At 37.8% G+C, this 19,291-nt stretch overlaps 1 pseudogene; it reads right to left on the bottom strand.

Annotated features, from left to right (window-relative positions):
- Positions 1 to 2,569: 2,569 nt before the first annotated feature.
- The window catches only part of LOC105510336, a 19,781-nt pseudogene continuing 3,059 nt past the window's right edge, over positions 2,570 to 19,291 (bottom strand).

The following is a 19,291-nucleotide window of genomic DNA, read 5'->3' as shown; positions in this document are numbered from 1 at the left end:
GAGGGAGAAGGTGAGCCAAAATAAGATGAAAAGAGGAAGGTGAGAAACCTTCCAGTATATGCTGACTCAGGAAATACATTTGAACTATGTGAGTTTGCATGTTTCCACAAATAGAAAACTTCTGATATATGTATATAAAAGTAGGTATCTTGCCAGATTTATCATTTTAGCTTTTCTCATGCATAACTTTTTGATTTTAGTTTCCCAGATTTAAACTGTTAAGAAAAAAAACTTTTCTTTTATGAAAAATTGGCATATTCTACTAGATATTTCAAAACTATCCCATTATCTTGCCTTCTGGAAATAAATATAGAAGTATATGAATTTGAATAAATTCTCCATTTTTTTATTAATTCATAAAGATCTCAGGTTACATCTAGATTTAAAATTCATTTGTTCAAGAAAATTTATTTTGTGACCAAAAGTTGTATGCTGAAAATTAAAAACCTGAATTTCTTAAACCGTAGAAATAGATCCAGTTGAGGTTGCATTTAGTTAAAATGCCATTGTGTGTTACCACTGACCTTTGTTCTTTATTAAGTTTTTCAGTCTTTCAAACCTTTAACATCTTTTTCTTCTAACTTTCATATCTGTCTGTTGACAAATCCTAAGAAGTTTACTTTCATAATGTCTCAAATTTTACCCCTTTATCGTCACTGCTGTTGGCCTATCCTAATCCAGAAGGGCCTAGGTTGCTGCAACAACTTCCTAACTAGTCTCCCTTTCTTCAGTATTCCCTTTAAAAGTCTTAAGCTAACATCTAGATTAATCTTCTTTAAACATCAGACTGTATATCTGTTTAGAAATCTTAAAACTTCTTCATTTAAGCCTCAATACTGTCAAGCATTTAAAGCTCTTTATGTGTGGTCCTTTCTTTTCCATCCAACTAAATTAATTCAGCAAATAGTGTTGCAGGCAGTGATATGTGAGGCACTGTGCAAAGGTAAAGATAAATCAAATCTAGCTTCTTGCAGATATATGTCAGCATTAATGTCAACAAATTGGGAATTTTTTTTTTTTTTGCTTTTAGAGACTTGTTCTACTTCATTCCATTCCACTTAAATTATTCTTGCCCAAATTATCAGTGATCTCCTTATTGTTAGATCAGGCAGTTTTCTTTTCCTTTTTTTAAGAAACAGGGTCTTGCTTATTGCCCAGGCTGGTCTCAAACTCCTGGCCTCCAGCAATCTTCCTGCCTTGACCTCACAAAGCGTTGAGATTACAGATGGCAGCCACACCCTGGGCAGTTTTTAATATTAATTGTACTTTACTTTGTTATGGCATTATATACTATTGATCATGCCTGCCTGCCTGATACTTTTTCCTTCTGTAGTTTTTAGATATAGAAACTATTCACCTTTTCAATTTCTTCTTAGAACTTTTCAAAGGGACAAAGTTTTAGTTGTGTTGAGTTTTATTTTATGTTCTGTTTTATTAGTTTCTATCTTTATTATTTCTTTGCTTCTACTTCTTGGGTTTTGGGGGTTTTTTGTTTTTCTGTTCTTTTTCTTCTTCTTGAGATGTATGTTTAGCTCTTTCATATTTTTAAAAAATGTATTTTAATTTTTAGAGCAATTTAAAATTGGTGACAAAATTAAGCAGAGCATTGTCATATACCCCTCTGCACCACACATGTACAGCCTCCCTGACTATCAATATGCCTCACCAGAGTGGTACATATGTTACAATTGACAAACCTACATTGACACATCATTATCTCCAGAAGCCCATAGTTTACATTAGGGTTTACTCTTGATGTACATTCTTTGGGTTTTGACAAGTGTATAATGGCATGTATCCACCATTATATTATCAAACAGAGTAGTTTCACTGCTCTAAAAATCCTTGGTGCTCCACCTGTTCATCCCTCCAACCCCTAGCAACCACTGATGTTTTTACTATTGCCTTTTCTGGAATATTATATAGTTGGAATTCCACAGTATGTATGTGGCCTTTTCAGATTGGCTTCTTTCACTTAGGAATACACATTTAATCAGGTAGGGTATGTCTGGCAAATAATTTTCTAAAATCTTAAAATTACTACAAAAGGAATACACATTTAAGATTTCTCTATGTCTTTTCATTGCTTGATGGTTCATTTCTTTCTCTTTTTCACATTTTATACTTTAATAAAATGATAAACACTGTTATAGGTAAAAGACAATTCAGTACATTTAGTTGGATAACATTTTTTAAATTTTTAAATTTTTTTTTTTTTGAGACAGAGTCTCGCTCTGTCGCCCAGGCTGGAGTGCAATGGCACGATCTCAGCTCACTGCAACCTCTGCCTCCCAGGTTTACGTGATTATCCTGCCTCAGGCTCCTGAGTGGTGGGACTACAGAAGTGTGCCACCATACCCGGCTAATTTTTATTTTTTGTTTTTTGTATTTTTAGTAGAGATGGGGTTTCACCATGTTAGCCAGGATGGTCTCGATCTCCTGACCTTGTGATTCTCCTGCCTCAGCCTCCCAAAGTGCTGGGATTACAGGCGTGAGCCACTGTACCTGGCCTAGTTGGATAATATTTTAAAATTTGCATGTTTATGAGCTCATAGATTGTTTACCACCATGATATATTTTAGTCGATGTAGTCAGAGTCTTCTGGAATTCCAGAAGTTTTATCAATTTTATTTTCTTCAAACCCAAATTTTCTTTTGGCCCAAGATTTTATTGCAAATATGTTATCAGTCCATCTGTTAACAAGTACTTTATTTGCCTGATGTATTTCTTCAACAACTTGCGGGTCACATTATTTGCATTTTTCAACTTCTGTCTTTAGCTGTTCCCTTTGATCCCAGAGTGAAGAATGCTCTTTGGCTAGCATGGTTCACTCCTTCATCTCATGTTGGCCAATTTTAGTTTTTCTGATGCTTTTCTGTAAGTTTACATGCTTTTGGATTCTCTGAAACAACTGAGATTTCGGAACCTCCAATTTACAGGTCCTTGCACGAAGAATTTTACTTGGGGAAGCCTGATAATAATTAGAAGTTCCAGTTCTCTCACCAACCATATCATTATCAACTAAACTTTGAAGGACTTTTTTCTTTTACTAACACAGCAGTAATGCCTCTCTCTTTGGGAGCAGTCTTCTCCATGTCTTTTTTTTTTTTTTTTTTTTTAGATGGGTCTTGCTATGTCCAAATATTTATCTAAACTCTCTCTTAAAATGATTTTTTCCATGACAAATTTTAATCTGAGTATCTTTTTTTAGAGATGGGTCTTGCTATGTTGGCCAGGTTGATCTTCAACTCCTGGCCTCAAGCAGTCCTCCTGCATCAACCTCCCAAAAGTGCTACTATTACAGGCGTGCACTGCACCTGACCTTCCCCATCTCTTTTAACTGAAATACATCTTTTGTTTTAAAATATGTTTCCATCATGCAGGCTCTCTTTTCTTCTGCACTTAGTCTCTTTTTTCTTTGATATGGTGTGGGCACCAGGCCTTCCAGTGGTGGGGTCTGCACATGGGGTGAGGGGCCAGCTCATTTCTTTTTATTGCTAAATAATTGTCCATTGTCTGACGTACCAGAGTTTATGTATCATCCACCTACTGAAGGACATCTTGGTTACTTCCAGGTTTTGCCAATTATATGAGAACTTTGTACTTTCTGTTCAGTTTTTCTGTAAACCAAAAAAAATTGCTCTAAAGAATAAATCTATTAATTTTTTAAAAAAAAGAAAAAAGAATCTGTCTCTCCATTCATTCAACAAACATTTGTCAAATATCTAATATGTGCCAAGCAAAGAATGAAGTACTAGAAATAATCAATTACGTAAGACATATTTCTTTCAAGGAGTGTAGTCTAGTGGGAAAAGTAATTCAGCAATTGGAGTGATATTTGTATTTCAGAAGTGTGTATAGAGTGTTACAGGACCCCAGGAAGGGACCATCTTAGTCTTAGTTGGTATAGGGGAGGGAGAGACAGAAAAGGCTTTTAAGAAGCCATGTTTAGTTGGAGACTTTTAGAATGAGTATCAGTTGACTAGATAAAAATTTGTGTTTGAGGGCATGGGCACCTTGGGGAGATAATATTCTATATAGAGTAAACAGTATCAGAAAAGGCATAGAAAGAAGAAACAGCATAGCATGAACAGAGAATTACAAAAAGTTCTTTCCTTCGCAAAAGAAAAGATTGCATTTGAGGGTATTTAGGTCATGAAACTAAGAGGGTAAATGATACCTTTATGAAGGGCCCTCTGTGTTAAATGAATTAGAATTGGTTCTATATCCTGAAGGCTAAGGAAAGTTACTGATTTAGTTAATATGAGAAGATTCCTCTTTTTTTCTTCTTCAAATACACAGAAATGCTGGATAAAATATAAGCTCCCTTTCTCAGTTTTTTTTAATATTATTACTACCTAATTAAGTTTGAAAGCAGACAGAGGAAATCTCCAGATACCAGAAGTGACAAGGAAACTCAAACCCAGATATGAAAGAGAGCTAAAGCCAAGATGGCCAATGGGGAGTGGGAACCATACTTTTAAGTGCTATATGAGGTGAAGAGAAAAGACTTCAGGCTTGTGAGAGTCAGAGAATTGCAATTGACCTGTGTCCTTAAAATTGGGAGCCACCAAAGGCCATGCTGCCCTTGAGGAAGAGTATTCCACAGCATCACTCCCCTGGCTTACAAAAGCAACAGGGACCTGTAAGTGGGGTTATAGGCCTTCAGGGAGTCAGAAACAAGGAATAGGGCCAGAGAGAGAAGATGACCAGTGACCCAAGCCTAAGCCAGTCAGCTCATAGCATTCTACTGGCCACAGTGCTTGGTTCAAGGGTGGTTATGTTTTCTAAAAATTTGTTTAGTTGGATTGAAGCCCAGGACCACGTTTGATGGTTTGGCTCTTTCTTCCTTCTCTGGTTTTGAAGATGGAAGCATGTAGCTCTGAAAGCTGCTGGTTCCATCTTGTGACAACTTGGAAAGTCAGCCAGGATAAAGATGAACCTCTGAAAGGTGGATGAAGAATTCCAAAAAATTCACCCAGTGTGAGACACTGAATCAAAACAACACTGATTATTCCATCTGCTGGTGATGGCATAATAGATTACTAACCTCCCACAGATAAAGATTATTGAAATGTAGATTTAAAAATTATATATATGCATTTATATATTTGCAACAGCTATTTAAAAGCACTGGAAAGGAAGTGAAAGAAAAGATAAACTCAATCTGAAAGGAAGGAATTTGCCCCTGAAGGTCCTCCGCAGTCTGTGCCTGGCTCCAGAGGCAGAAATCTTGGATAACAGGGCTCAGGACTAGTAGAGCAGCCAGAAACCTAGGCAAAAAATCTTGGAAGGGGAGGAGATGCAGAAAGATTAGTCACCAAACCTGCATTTAACATCTGCCCAACTCCTTCATATGTGTGAGGAGGCCCAGGAAATGCAATGAAAAAGCAGCACCTGGAACCTAAAAGAACAGAGAAGAGGTTTCAACAGATGCTGATGGCAGGGGAGACAGAATTTGGAAATTGAAGAGTCCCACCAAATTAACTGACTGCTAGAACAAAGATCCATCTTCAGAGGAATGTAACAGAATCCAGAGTCATGACAACGTATTATACATAATGTATAAGAACCAATCCAAAAATCACTCGACATGTGAAGAAACAGGAAAATGTAACAACGTTCAAAAGAAGTCAATAACAAAATGTCTTCAAGATGACCAAGTGTTCATATTCTAAGTCAAAGCTGTTAAAGCAGTCATTATAAATATGCTTAAGGACTATGAAAGAAAATGTGTATAGTAATTGAACAAGTAGAAAACCTCAAACAGAGAAAGAGAAATTTTTTCTTTTTTCCTTTTTTTTTTTTTTTTCTTTGAGATGGAGTCTCACTCTGTTGCCCAGGCTGGAGTGCAGTGGTGTGGTTTCAGCTCACTGCAAGCTCTGCCTCCCAGGTTCGAGCTATTCTCCTGCCTCAGCCTCCCGAGTAGCTGGGATTAAAAGCATGCACCACCACACCTGGCTAATTTTTTTATTTTTAGTAGAGACAGGGTTTCACCGTGTTGGCCAGACTGGTCCCGAATCCCTGACCTCAGGTGATCCACCCACCTTGGCCTCCCAAGAGACCCTTTTTAAAAGTGAAAATTACAAAACACTAAAGTATAATAACTGAAATGAAAAATGGACCTTACAGCAGATTTGGGACATCAAAGAGTCAATTAACTTGAAGACATCAATAGAAAATAAAGAGCAGAGAGAAAAAAGATTCGTGAAAATTAGATAGAGCCTATGAGACCTCTAGGACACTAGCAAGCAGTCTAAGCATACATGTAAGTAGAGTTCCTAAAAGAGCAAAGAGAGAAAATGGGGCAAAAAATTTTGAGAAAATTTCACCAACAGTAAAATTTAGTGAAAAAATATCAACTTATAGATCCAGGAAGCTTGACAAACCCCAAGAAGAATAAGCACAAAGTTAACCACATCAGATACATTTTAATAAAACTGCTGAAATCTTGGCTGCAGTGAGAGAAGAACAACACACAGGGGACCAATAATACATAATTACAACTGACTTCTCATTAAACACAGTGGAGGCCAAAAACAATGGCATTACATCATTAGATTTCTACAAGAAATAACGTGCCACTCTAGAATTTTTTTTTTTTTTTGAGTCAGGGTCTCACTCTGTCACCCAGACTGGCATGCAGTGGTGCAATCTTGGCTTTCTCGGCTCACTGCAACCTCCATCTCCTGAATTCAAGCAATTCTCATGCCTCAGCCTTCCAAGTAACTGAGATTACAGGTATGCATCACCATGCCCAGCTGATTTTTGTCTTTTTAGTAGAGTCGGGGTTTTGCCATGCTGGGCAGGCTAGTCTCAAACCCCCGAGTTCAAGCTATCTGCCCACCTTGGCCTTGCAAAGAGCTGGGATTACAGGCATGTGCTACCATGCCCGGCCTCTAGAATTACATATCCAGAAAAACTAGTCTTCAGGAATGAAGGTTAACTAAATATATTTTTCAGAGAAAAACAAGAATTCTTCACCAGCAGACCTGTAATATAAGAAATGCTAAAATAAGTTTTTCAGGCTGAAGAACTAATACTAGAAATAACACTGCAAATGACACTAACTGGTAACTCATATCTTCAGAAATGAATGAAGAGCAATAGAACTGGCAAATCAGTGAATAAATATGAAAGACTATAGATTATTTTCTTAATTTCTTTAAAAGACACAATAGGCCGGGCGCGGTGGCTCAAGCCTGTAATCCCAGCACTTTGGGAGGCCGAGACGGGCGGATCACGAGGTCAGGAGATCGAGACCATCCTGGCTAACATGGTGAAACCCCGTCTCTACTAAAAATACAAAAAACTAGCCGTGGCGGGCACCTGTAGTCCCAGCTACTCGGGAGGCTGAGGCAGGAGAATGGCGTGAACCCGGGAGGCGGAGCTTGCAGTGAACCGAGATCCGGCCATTGCACTCCAGCCTGGGCGGCAGAGCGAAACTCTGTCTCAAAAAAAAAAAAAGACACACTAATGGTTAAAGAAAAATTAAAGCACTATTTTCTAGGGTTTATAACAGTAGCACAAAGGACTGGGATAAATAGAATTTTGCTGTTACAAGACATCTATATTTAGTGTTTATTGGTACAGCATTAACTGTAGATTGTATTAGTTATGGATGTATATTTTAATTTCTAAAGCAACCAGTAAAACAAAAGTACAAAGAGTTCAGCAAAGGACAACAGAGGCCCACAAAATACTAGTTTACATCCACTAGGATGACTATAATAAAATAGATAGAACAATAACAAGTGTTCACAAGGATGTGGAGAAATAGGAACTCATACACTGCTAGTGGAAGTGTGCAATATTGCAGCTACTTTGTAAAGTAGTTTAGTAGTTTTTTAACAAGTCAAATATAGAGTTACATAAGACCCAGCAGTTCTACTCCTAGATATATACCCAGTGGAAATGAAAACCCACATCCACAGAAAAACATATACATGGATGTTAATAGCAGCCTTATTTAAAATAGTAAAAAAGTGGAAACAATCCAAATATCCATCAGTTGGCGAATGGAAAAATAAAATGTGGTATATCTGTGCAGTGGCATATTGTTCAGCAATAAAAAGAAGTACTGATTCATGTTGTAACATGGATGAATCTTGAAAAGTTATGTTAAGTGAAAAAAGCCAGTCACAGAAGACCACATATTGTATTATCATTTATATAAAATGTCTAGAATAAGCAAATCTATAGAGAAAGAGAGTTGATTCATAGTTGCTTTGGGCTGGGGGAATGAGAGGAAGGACAGCTAATGAGTACAGGGTTTCTTTGAAGGGGATGAAAATGATCTATAATTAGATTGTGGTGATGTTTTTACAACCCTATGAATGTAGTTTTTAAAACATTGAATTGGGCCAGGCGCAGTGGCTCATGCCTGTAACCCCAGCACTTGGGGAGGCTGAGGTGGGAGAATTGCTTGAGCCCAGGAGTTTGAGACCTTGAGACCAGCCTGGGCAACACAGTAAGATCACATCTCTATTAAAAAAAAAAAAAAATTAACTGGGCATGGTGACACGCACCTGTAGTCCCAACTATTTGGGAAACTGAGATGGGAGGATCACTTGTGCTTTTTATTAAAAAAAAAAAAAAATTAACTGGGCATGGTGACACGCACCTGTAGTCCCAACTATTTGGGAAACTGAGATGGGAGGATCACTTGTGCGCAGAAGATGAAGGCTGTGACCTTGTGGGGCTGTGATCGCCACTGCACTCCATCCTAGGCGACAAAGCAAGACCCTGTCTCAAAACAACAACAACAACAAAACATTGAATTCTATACTTTAAATCAGTGAATTGTAATATGAGTTGTATTTCAATAAAGCTGTTTTTAAAAGACAATACTGAATTTTTTTTCAGTTCACCCCAAAAGAGGAATAGAGAAACAGCAAACAGATGAGACAAATAGAAAACACTAAAATGGCCAGTCCAGCCAAATCAAATGTAAATCGACTTAACATTACAATTAAAAGATAGAGATTGTCAAGTTGGAGAAAAGCATTACCCAACTATAAACTGTCTACAAGGCATGCACTTAACAAAAAGATACAAAGCTTCAAAGTAAAAGGGTGGAAAAGGATATACCATGTAAACATAAATAGAGAGTTAGAATAGATATTTTAATAATGGAAAAGATGGACTTCAAGGAGTACTACCAGAGATAAACAGGGACATTTTATAATTTTTAAAACTCAATATATCAGAAAGACATAATCCCAAATGTATAGATGCCTAATTAGCTTCAAAATGCATAAAGCATAAAACTGACAGATGGAAGAAAGGATTCAAGTCTACAGTCATACTTGGAGATTTTCATATCCCTTTTAGAGCAATTAGTAGAACAACTAGGCTAAAAGTCTGTACAGATAGAGAAGATTTTAATAGCACTGTTAACCAGCTTGCCCCAGTTAATATTTATAGAACCTAATACCCAACAAATACAGAATAAACAGTCTTTTTAGGTACCATGGAACTTTTACCAAGATAGATCATATCCAGGGCTGTGAAACAAGTGCTTTACAAGTTTCAGAAGACTGAGATCTAACAGAGTATGTTTTCTGATTACAACTGATTAAACTATAAGTCAGTGACAAAAAGATATTTGGAAAATCTCCGAAGACTTAGAAATTAAACAGTATATTTCTGAAAATATTTTGAACTGAATGATAATAAAAAATGTGTTAGCATTTTGGGGATGCAGTTAAAGCATTGCTTACAGAGAAATTTATAGCTTTAATTGTTCATATTAGAAAGGAAGAAGTATTAAAATGTAATATTTAAGTGACCAGAAGCTGGAAAAAAATAAGCAAATTAAACCCAAGAAAAAAGAAAGTAAAGACAATAGCAGGTGGCAGTTAATTAGAAAATAGACGATAGAAACAATAAATAAAACCAAAATGGGTTTTTTCAAAAGATAAAAAAAATTGAAAACCCCTAGAAAAAGCTCATTATACCAATACTGATAATGAAGGAGGAGCATCATTATGTATCTGTAAACCTCAAAAACATAATCAAATTTGAAAAACAACTTTATGCCAATAAATTTGATACCTTTGATGAAACAAATTCCTGGAAAAATGTAACTTTCCAAAACTGACACAGAATTAAATTTAAAAACTGAATAGTCTTGGCCGGGTACGGTGGCTCACACCTGTAATCCCAGCACTTCGGGAGGCCGAGGAGGGTGGATCACGAGGTCAGAAGTTCAAAACCAGCCCAGCCAACATGGTGAAACCCCGTCTCTACTAAAAATACAAAAATAAGCCAGGCATGGTGGTATGCGCCTGTAATACCAGCTACTCGAGAGGCTGAGGCAGGAAAATTGCTTGCATCTGGGAGGTGGAGGTTGCAGTGAGCTGAGATCGTGCCACTGCACTCCAGCCTGGGTGGCAGAGCGAGACTCTTGTCTCAAAAAAAAAACCCAAAAACCAAAAAACAAACAAAATACCCAAAAAACTGAATAGTCTTTTATGTGTCAAAGAAATTTGCTTTGTGATAGAAAACATTTCTACCGAGAAAACTTGAGGCCCAGAGAGTATCACAAGTGAATTCTCAGACATTTATGAAAGAGACTGTAAAATCTAAAAAACGGCTTCAGAAAATAAAGGAAGAAGAAATAACTTATCAACTAATTTTGTGAGGCTAGTGTAATTCACATACTAAAATCTAGTAAAGATATTATGAAAAGTTAAAAATCTCTTATGAACATACATAAAACTCTTTAACAAAATATCAACAAATTGAATCCAGCTATAAATTAAAGAATTAATAGAACATGATCAAATGGGTTTTATCCCAGGAATATAAGATTGGTTTTGTATTTGAAAATAAATAAATGTAATCCACCATATTAATGATAAGGAAAAGAAATGTGGCCATCTCAATAGACATAGAAAAAACATTTGACCAAAATCAGCATGGGGCTTAAATAAAATTCAGCAAACTGGAATTAGAAGATAGTTTCATCAGTCTGATAAAGGGCATCTACAGCATGCCTTCAGCTAACATCATTCTTAATAATAAACCCCTGAGGACTATGCCTTTAAAACCTGGAACAAGGCAAGGGCAGAGAGCCGAAGGCCCGTGGGACATGACCAACTCAGCATTCCACTGGAGGCTATATGATCAAACAACAAACTATTTATCATGAATGCAGGATGTGAGCAAACTCACAACTGCTCCTGCCGACAGGTTTGCTGGAGGCAGTCATTCCCTGTCACTGAGGTTATCTACTGCGACATCTAGAGCCTGTTGTTCGAGGAATGCAGTCTTGCAAGCCTACTCTGGACCGAGCAGCTGACCCCTTCTTCCACCCCACTTCTTACTGTCTCTTTTGCCTAATAAATATGAAGGGCTGTGTAAAACTCAGGGCCCTTGTCCACTAGAGGCAAGGTGCCCCCGACTCCTTCTTCCAAATATACTCTTTTTCTTTGTCTTTTATTCCTGCATTTGCCCCCGCTTTGTTCAGTCTCCCTAGGTCTGTGCAGGTTACACAGTGATAACCCAAACAGCGACAGAATTGGGTGCTCCACAGGCAAGGATACCGTTCCCAAAATTTCTACTCAACATTTTTCTGAATGTCCTTGCCAATGCAATAAGGCAAGGAGAAGTAAAAAAATAAAGATTAAAAAGGAAGAAGTAAAAATGCCCTATTCTCAAACTATTTATATAGTATAATATCCTAAGGAATCAATTTTAAAACTACTATAAACAATAAGTAAACTTAACAATAAAAAATTAATTGTAGTTTTACTTAAATAAGATTTAAAAACCAGTTGTCTTTTAATAGCACCAAAATACTTAAGAATAAATTTAACAAACATGCACACCTCTACACCGAAAAGTATAAAATACTGCTGAGAGAAATTTAAAAATGTGTAAATAAATGGAGAGGTATGTATTTGAGTCCCTAAATTCTGTTTCAGTTGAAGCCAATTAGAGATAGATTTTCCGTGGACTTATAATGAAAAGAGTCTCAAGTAATATGCCGGAGATTGTAGTTTTGTTTTTGTTTTGTTTTGTTTCTAAATATTCCATCAGTGTAACACTAAGCCTGATGGTTGGATTTGAGTTTAGCAGACCTGCCCCAGATGGAAGCCTGTTAAGACACCGGGAATTAGATTAGAAGTTATACTCATCAACTATGCAGCTGTGGATTAGAGCAGAAGATTTCACTAGCACATATGTTGACAGAATGGCCCAGTGGTGGTTCATATACCTGTTTGTTGTCAAATAACAGGTCTAGATGTTTTTCTCATCCTCAAATGAGAGATCACATAACAATACGGGACTTATAAAACTTTTAGAACAAAGAGAACATCATTATGAAGATTTAAAGGAAGAGCAACTCTCTGAAAATTATTTATTATAGACATGTAAGAAATTTCAAAACTTTTCTAGCATCCTTAGTTGATTCAGGAAGATACAGCCTCTGTGGAACTGAAATATAAAAGTATAAGGAACAGGCTGGGTGAGGTGGCTCATGCCTGTAATCCCAGCACTTTGGGAGGCCAAGGCAGGCGGTAACAAGGTCAGGAGTTCGAGACCAGCCTGGCCAATATAGTGAAATCCCATCTCTACTAAAAATACAAAAATTAGCCAGGCATGGTGATGGGCTCCTGTAGTCCCAGCTACTCGGGAGGCAGGCAGGAGAATCATTTGAACCCAGGAGGCAGAGGTTGCAGTGAGCCGAGATCGTGCCACTGCACTCCAGCCTAGGTGACAGAACGAGACTCCATCCCAAAAAAGCAAACACACACACACACACACACACACAAAGTATAAGGAACAAATAGGCTGAAATGAAAAGGGAGCAATAAGCATGGGAAGCTACAGGTAAACTGGACATGCAATAGCAGTGAAGATGTAAACGGAAGAGAGTGAAAAGCAGGATTCATCCTGAGGTGTACTGAAGCAATGATGTGGAAAACACATTTGAGAAATATTCCCTAAATGCAGAGGAAAAAAAGAAAGGAGATGAAAACTGTGAGGGAGATGGTAGCTATGGATGACAGACTTTTCTACATCACCAGTGCCAGAACTTGTGAGCCAAAGTTTTCAGGGGAAAAGGTTGTGACTAGAGAGTGTTGTACCGGCTGCATTTTGTTTCATTCTTGAAGGTTACAGACATTCATGTATGCCAGGGTTCAAAATATGCTGTGCACATAGCCTTCTTGGAGAACAAAAACAGATGAACGAAGTTTTAATTGACTGAAAGACAAATCAAAATGAACTTAAGAATAGGATTGATGTTACTAAACACCTTCAGACTTCCAGAGGACTGCCAGCAAGTACAGGGCCCTCCCGAGTTCTTAGAATCCGCATCTGAGCAAACCACATTGATTGAACTGAGTCCATGGATGAGGCTGCAGGAATGTGTGTCGTGTTGGCATCTGGATTGCACTTAAAAGCAAACAGTTCCCTCATGAGTTATTCTCCCCAGACAAAATTGTGTAGTTGGGCAAAATAATTCATCTGGTAAATCCTCTCCCTAAGGCATTATTTACCACAAGATCTAGAAGTTCAATTAAATAAGATTACAGTACAATAATGCTAAAAAAAAAAAAAAACTCCAAAAAAACTGAAAAGAAATATTTCAACTGTTAAAAAATTAAGTGACTACTAAGTTGTCGTGATTTTTAAATCTTCTACTTTTGAAATGAGCATGTAGTTTTCAATTTAAAAAAAGCTATAGATAAAGGAAAATTGATTAAAATGCTGTTAACTAAGCAAAAGGGCATACAAAATAGTGAAACGAAAGCCAGAAACAATTAAGATTTTAATTAAACAGTTAAACTAGAGAACATAAATATTATATAAACAATAGTATTAGCTTAAACAAGTAAAAAGGAACATTTAAAACACTAAACTTTTTAGATTTAAAATTCTTAAATTTTAAAAACAGACATTAAGTTCTTTGTGACTGCTCTACCAGGAAAAAAAAAAAAAAAAAAAACAGACAGTAAATGTGAGGTCTTAATTTCTTTGAGCAGTAACCTCCAACCTGAGGCAAACAATTAGAGCACATTCTGATGGCCTTCAAGCCTGAGGGCTTTACGGGTAATTGTTCTTTTATTGGAGAGCCAAGGGCTGAGGATAGAACTCCTGGTCCCTTTCCTTGTACCTTTTATAGATGACTTGCTTTCACTTCTTAGTGACTACCCTGGTTTGATACTTGAAAACAGAGGCAGGATCAAACTTTTAGCCTTCACTTTGGATCCTGTTCTAACTATCTGCCCAACTCTGAGGAGCTGGTCTTTCACCAGACAGTACTTCCACTCCAGAGATGTCCTGCCCAAGACTAACTCCCCCTCAGCCGGGTTCCTCAGGTTCCGTTGTCCTCCTGTCCTCAAAGGCACTTAGGATGTAGCAAACTGTCTTATTTTTTTACTCCCTACTAGCAAATTCTGCTTTCTAATTAGTAAGCCTATATATGCTACCTTATACTTTTGTCAATTTTTTTGAAACACATTGCATTTTCTACATACATACTCTGGATTTGGTCTGATGTGATCATCTTTGTGTTCTCTCCTTTGGGCTCTCCTTTTCTGGGACGTCGTTCACAATTTGTCCATCCTGAATGTGTTTCCATAGCAATTGAAAACCAAAACACAATTGCTTTCTCAATACAGTTATAAACTCCTGAAATCAACAGTGTCTGAGGGCTGAAATCGTGTCTCATACTTTTCTTACGCAACCTAGAATAAAGCAGCTTGGTATTAAAAGAAAAATACTAAAGTGTCAGTAACAGGAACAAGTAGCATTTCTTTGGCTCTGCATTACCCTCCTAACTGTGGAAACCGGCTTCTTCCAACCCCTTCCCCAGCTAGTCCAGGGAGTCCCCAGGGATAGCTCAAGTTTGCCTTTGACTACAATTCTCTAGACTACTCTGTGGGTGGCCACTTCCCCCAGCCTGTAGTCCATGAATGTTTTTCTCTGAGATACCATGCCCCACACCCCTTTCCTTCCTCTTACGCTCTGGCTCCTATGCAAAATCTACTGCCACCCCCATGCTCTGATACACAATGTTCTCTGAGACTCAGTTCTTTGGTTTGGTTCTTCAGCTGGTCTAGTTCAAGCAATGCATTGCCCTGCCTCTGCAATACCAACCCGTTGTCTTTACCGTAGCTTATGTGCTTGGATTCACTTTCCTTTAGAATGAATTTTTTCCTAGAAGGATGCTGGAGCCACAGAACAAGTGTTCCCTGCTTCATGGACTAACTAACCAACCATATTGAAACATCTGTTAGTCTTCTAAGGTTGAGTGAAGAAACTGTCTTCTCCAAGATGTCCTTTCAGAATTCCCTCTGCCTCTATCACTTCCAGCTAAATATATATCTCTTCTTTGTACCATGGTTACTCTGAATATGTCCTGGTATATTAGTCCCTTCTCATGCTGCTAATAAAGACATACTTGATACTGGGTAATTTATAAGGAAAGAGATTTAATTGACTCACAGTTCCACGTGGCTGGAGAAGCCTCACAATCATGGTGGAAGGCAAAGGAGGAGCAAAGTCACGTCTTACATGGTGGCAGGCAAGGAGAGCTTGGGCAGGGGAACTCCCATTTATAAAACCATCAGGTCTCATGAGACTTATTCACTACCATGAGAAGAGTATGGGGGAAACCACCCCCATTATTCATTTATCTCCACTGGCCCCACCTTTAACACATGGGGATTATTACAATTCAAGGTAAGATCTGGGTGATGATACAAACAAATCATATCACTTGGATATAGTTTTTATCATATTAGATGGTAATTATCTTTTTACTTACCTGATTCCACATCTAAACTATGAATTGATTGAGGGAAGGAGTCATGTCTCGTGCATCTTTGAATTCTGAATGTTTAGCTTAGTTCTTGTCAGTTAGTAGGTTCTATAGAGTTGCAAGTTGAGCCTGTGATGTACTTGTGTACAACACGATAGATTTGGCTCAAATATTACATCATGTTGATTAATGGCAGTTTTCCATTTGATAAGAATTATCTGCCAGGGTGGTTCGTTTTCCTTTAAGATTGATGTCAAATCAATTTATCAGACATTTTGATGAGTACCCATGTGTCCTAAGTACTGCCTTGTCCCTTGGATATATGGAGATAAGTAAGACATAGTTCCTGCCCAGAAGAAACTTCCCTGGCTCTCCCTTCCTCCATTTCTTTGTTCTTCCTTCTCATTCATCCTTGTCTGAATAAATTTTTACTGAGCCTGGATTTGCATCTAATGGAGTAAATACACATAAGGAGGTTAACTATAGCATAGTATACTCAGGGTAACAATCAAAGTGTGTTCCAGATATAGAGATAGCACGGAGGAAAACATGATAGAATTCTTAGGGTGATACGGGGTATCCTGTAGGAGGTGACTTCTGAGTGAGTTATCAAGGGTGAAAAGACACTCTCCATGCTCAGGTCAGTGAAAGGTACTCCGAAAGAAGAAAGAGAATATGCAAAGGCCTAGAGAAGTGAAAGTACCATGTCTTCCAGAAACAATAAGTACTTTGGTATTGTTGCAACATTAAGTTCAGTAGAATGATGATGCAAGCGGTGGTGAGAGATGAAGCTAGGATAATAGGCAATATTTTTAAGTGCCAAAATCTTTTATGTTTAGGTGACTTTTTAGTTAAGAATGGTAAGGTCTCTAATATAGCTGATGATATTTATAATCCAAACATGAAGCCATATATTGCTTTACACAAAGTTCTGTGGTCATCTAGCTATATTTTAGTGTTTATTGTATAGGTGGACGAGAATAAAAAAGAAGATGATCCCTGGAGTTTATAGTCTTGTTGAAGATACAGAATATATCCACACAGACAGTTTAGAGCAGGAGTTCCCAACTCCCAGGCTGCAGACCAGTACCAGCCCATGACTTGTTAGGAGCCAGGCTGCACAGCAGGAGGTGAGTGGTGGGCGGGCAGCATTACTGCCTGAGCTCCACCTCCCGTCAGATCAGCGGTGGCATTAGATTCTCACCGGAGCTGGAACCCTGTTGTGAACTGCGCATGTGAGGGATCTAGGTTGCCTGCTCCTTATGAAAATCTAACTAATGCCTGATGATCTGAGGTGGAGCAGTTTCATCCTGAAACATCGCCCCACCTCACCCCCACTCCCCACCCCATCTGTTGAAAAACCGTCTTCCATGGAACCCGTCCCTGGTGTCAAAAAGTTTGGGTACTGCTTGTTTAGATAGAGCACTTAGCAAGCAATCTACAGACTGGTGCCAATCAAAATTGTAAAGGTGGGGTATAAGCACAATCTTGATGGAGTTGTAGGAATGATTAGGAGAGTGTGTAATTAGAAAGAAACAACCTGATTTTTGGCTTCAGAAAAACAAGTTCCATAAGAGCTAGCTGAACGTGGAAAATGCAAAATTGAGGAATGTACTTATAAATTAGAAACTTCTTGATGTTCTGTAATTTACAGTAAAGAAATGGCTCCTGACCGGACGCGGTGGCTTATGCCGGTAATTCCAGCATTTTGGGAGGCCGAAGCGGGCAGGTCACCTGAGATCAGGAGTTCAAGATCAGCCTGGCCAACATGGTGAAACCCCATCTCTACAGAAATACAAAAATTAGCCAGGCATGATGGTGGGTGCCTGTAATCCCAGCTACTCCAGAGGCTCAGGTGGGAGAATCGCTTGAACCCGGGAGGTGGAGGTTGCAGTGAACTGAGATCGAGCCATTGCACTCCAGCCTGGGTGACAGAGTGAGCTCTGTCTCAGAAAAAAAAAGAAATGACTGCTTACCTAGACCAACAAGTAATCATCTTTAAGCCTTGTAATATAAACAAAAAACAAATTTATTTTTCTTTATAATAAATACATTTATTTTCTTATTCTCTACTAAGGACGGGAGCCTATGTGTTACGTCTTTAGTTAACAGTTATTTTCCACTATTTTTTTTTGTATCTTTAGATATTCAGTTTGCCTTAGACATTGTTTATTGTTTATATAAAATGGGTCTCTGGGTTTCTGCCAAACTACTGTCAGTCCATACTACACAGGGACTATCTTAGACCCTCCTTTCATCTCTTTATTATCAAAAATTCACCACAGCCTCTGCCCTTTTGCTTATGGAATATAGGAACCCAAACCTCCTCCTTGCCCCACTAGTTCCTCCCATTCCCACAACTCTCTGGTTGGGTATTCTTCTTCCATTGAGCTAGTGTGGACTTTTGGCAGACCGTGGGGGTTTCTATGCATACCTTCCTAGAACCTTTGATCAGTAAAACATTTTATACTTATATAAACTCAAACTTAGGAGGAGGTGTGTTTTAATCCTCCAAAAGAAGAATGGGGGAACCTTTCACTTTCTATTTATATAATTTATAAATTATTTAAGTTTGACAATGAACATTCGCTGTTTTTGTAACTGAAAAGTAAAGATGGTTCGATTTTGAAAAATGAAATCAAGAATAGAGCCTTTTCTACCATTTCAGGTCTATTAAATGAACCTATCTATCTATATGTGTACATACATGCACACACCCCACTACCAACGTAGTGCAAAATAGTGTTGAAAAACTCATAATAGTTTGGAAAGCAAAAGCCATAAAAATGTTGATACTGTATGACTCGAGAAACAACTTAAGGAAATAATTCAAAAGAATGAAAATCTAAAAAATCTATATATAGCCTTGTCTAGATGCAGAAAAATTGGGGAAAGAAAACTTTAAAGTCAACATAGGGGGAAGAGTTAGGTAAATAATGATACATCAACTAGATAGAATATTATTGCAACACTGAAAATGACTATTATAAAAACTATGTTAACAACATTGAATGTTTACAGTACAAAGAGAAAAGAATACACAATTATATATACACTGATTACAGCTGTGTGTAAAATGAATTGCATGTGGACAACTAGAAAGGAAAGTGGATAATGAAAACAGCTGTTCTAGTGTATTGGAATTATGGGCAAGTTTTGAAATTTTATTGAATGGTTTTTCAGTACATAGGAAAAATTTGAGTTTCAGATTGTCAGTTAATTTAAATTATTGTTATTCTGAGAGTTTTGCAGCAAAAAGAAGGAAGGACTCTGCAATCTGAGCCCCTTTCTTCTTTCTCTCATGGACCAAAATAATTACATTGTGGGAAATAAGGAAACCTCTACTTTCTTAGAAACTTATAAAAATGAATATTAAGCCGGGCTCGGTGGCTCAAGCCTGTAATCCCAGCACTTTGGGAGGCTGTGACGGGCGGATCACAAGGTCAGGAGATCGAGACCATCCTGGCTAACACGGTGAAACCCCGTCTCTACTAAAAATACAAAAAACTAGCC

Source organism: Colobus angolensis, unplaced genomic scaffold, assembly GCF_000951035.1.
Source record: "Colobus angolensis palliatus isolate OR3802 unplaced genomic scaffold, Cang.pa_1.0 Scaffold186, whole genome shotgun sequence".
Lineage (NCBI taxonomy): Eukaryota > Metazoa > Chordata > Mammalia > Primates > Cercopithecidae > Colobus > Colobus angolensis.
The sequence above is the reverse complement of the archived record's forward strand: the minus strand, read 5'-3'. Positions and strand labels throughout refer to the sequence as shown.